Source organism: Cebus imitator, unplaced genomic scaffold, assembly GCF_001604975.1.
Source record: "Cebus imitator isolate Cc_AM_T3 unplaced genomic scaffold, Cebus_imitator-1.0 Scaffold444, whole genome shotgun sequence".
Taxonomy (NCBI): domain Eukaryota; kingdom Metazoa; phylum Chordata; class Mammalia; order Primates; family Cebidae; genus Cebus; species Cebus imitator.
This window is the reverse complement of record NW_016107759.1, coordinates 3,050,736-3,052,765: the sequence shown is the minus strand read 5'-3', so window position 1 is coordinate 3,052,765 and position 2,030 is coordinate 3,050,736. Positions and strand designations below refer to the sequence as shown.

Below are 2,030 nucleotides of genomic sequence, written 5' to 3'. Positions count from 1 at the left end.
TTTTTTGAGACGGAGTTTCGCTCTTGTTACCCAGGCTGGAGTGCAATGGCCCAATCTCAGCTCACCGCAACCTCCGCCTCCTGGGTTCAGGCAATTCTCCTGCCTCAGCCGGGACTACAGGTACGCGCCACCATGCCCAGCTAATTTTGTGTATTTTTAGTAGAGGCGGGGTTTCACCATGTTGACCAGGATGGTCTCGATCTCTTGACCTCGTGATCCACCCGCCTCAGCCTCCCAAAGTGCTGGGATTACAGGCGTGAGCCACCGCGCCCGGCTTCGATCTCTTGACCTCATGATCCACCCGCCTCGGCCTCCCAAAGTGCTAGGATTACAGGTTTGAGCCACTGCGCCCGGCAGATTTTTATTTATTTAAAAAAATTTTTTTAAATTTTTTATGACTCTTCCCCCCCCCCTTTTTTTTTTTTTTTTTTGAGACTGGGTTTCACTCTTGTCGCTCAGGCTGGAGTGCAATGGCGTCATCTTGGCTCATGGCAACATCTGCCTCCCAGGTTCAAGCGATTCTCCTGTCTCAGCCTCCCTAGTAGCTGCGATTACAGGCATGTGCCACCACGCTCAGCTAATTGTGTTGTATTTTTAGTAGAGACGGGGTTTCCTCATGTTGGTCAGGCTGGTCTCAAACTCCTGATCTCAGGTGATCTGTCCAATTTGGCCTCCCAAAGTGCTGGGATTACAGGCATGAGCTACCACGCCCGGCCATTCAAAACTCTTTTTGGTCCAGTTTCTCAGAGGATTGGGCCATTCTCTCCTCCCTGGCCTCCACTACCTCCTGCCCAGAATGCCCAGGGCCTGGCTCTGGGGCAGCCTCAGCCCACATTTTATGTCCCAGCATGGCCCTGGTTTGGGGAGGGCCTGTCCCCAGCACCTGGTTGGCTTGGAATAGGCATGGTCCATGGATTAGTTTTTTTTTTGAACAGGGCCTCCCTCTGTCACCAGGGCTGGAGTACAGTGGCAAGATCTCCACTCACTACTGCCTCGACCTCCTGGGCTCAAGTGGTCCTCCCTTCTCAGCCTCCAGAGTAGCTGAGATGACAGACATGTGCAACCACACCTGGCTAATTTTTGTGTTTTTTTTGTAAGTGGATCCCTTGAGCCCAAGAGTTCAAGGCCAGTTTGGGAATGTTGCCCATGGTGGTCTTGAACTCTTGGGCTCAAGTGATCCACCTGCCTCCGCCTCCCAAGCTGTTGGGATTACAGGCGTGAGCCACTGCTCCAGGCCTGGATTGGTTTGTTGAATGAGGTTTGTTGTGTGAGACCAAGCTGGGGGGCCAGAGGGTGGCGCTCACCTGATGTCTGAGGCTGTAGTCCTCTCAGGTCTGGGAAGAGAAGAGAAAGGACTCCCTGCAAGTCCACCCGGCCCTTCCTCTCCACTCAGAACCAGGGCCAGGCCCCCACCCCCATTAGTAACCCCCAACCCCTAAGACCTCCATGCTTCCAGAACTCCAGGGCCCCACCTGCCTGGGTTTCAGCTCCCAGGAAGTCCCCGGCTCCCCACCCATTCCCATTCCCACATCCCAGGGAGACAGAGAATGTGGAGATCCGGGACTCTGGGGAAGCAGCAGCGGATGCACAGGAAATGGGCAGGGAGACAGGGACAGGGTGGGGCTCACCTGGCTTCTGGGGTTTTCCACCCTCTCCAAAGCCTGGGGGGACGATGGGAGCGTGAGGGATCCTTTCCTCTGGGCCTGTGCCCAGAATCTCAGCCCCAGGCTCCCTGCTTCCGTCCCCATCCTCTTTATCTGGTCCAAAGCCATTTTGAGCGGCAGGACCTGTTTGAGGAGCAGACACAGCAGTGTGGAGGCGCTGCAGTTGGTGTGAGCTGGGGCCTGGAGCCCTGCCCTCTCCCTTTCTTTCTCGTGGCCTCTGCCCTCTCCTGGTGTGTCTCATGTGAACTCCCTCCCAGGACTGACCGCAGTCGTGGTTGGATTTGGCTCTTGGCCTGGGAGTCCAGACCGTGGCCGCACTTGACCAGCTGGAGTGTCCTCCCTGCCCAGCTGAGGCCTGGCTCAGGG

At 56.2% G+C, this 2,030-nt stretch overlaps 1 long non-coding RNA gene across 1 annotated transcript in view; it reads right to left on the bottom strand.

The window, feature by feature from the left end:
* LOC119468518 overlaps window positions 1-1,745 on the bottom strand; it is a 2,274-nt gene extending 529 nt beyond the window's left edge. The window contains exons 1-2 of the long non-coding RNA XR_005197211.1: window positions 1,629-1,745; window positions 1,305-1,334 (exon numbers count right to left, since the gene is read on the bottom strand). This is a non-coding gene — a long non-coding RNA (uncharacterized LOC119468518). The remainder of the gene's footprint in view (window positions 1-1,304; window positions 1,335-1,628) is intronic.
* Between the last annotated feature and the right edge of the window lie 285 nt (window positions 1,746-2,030).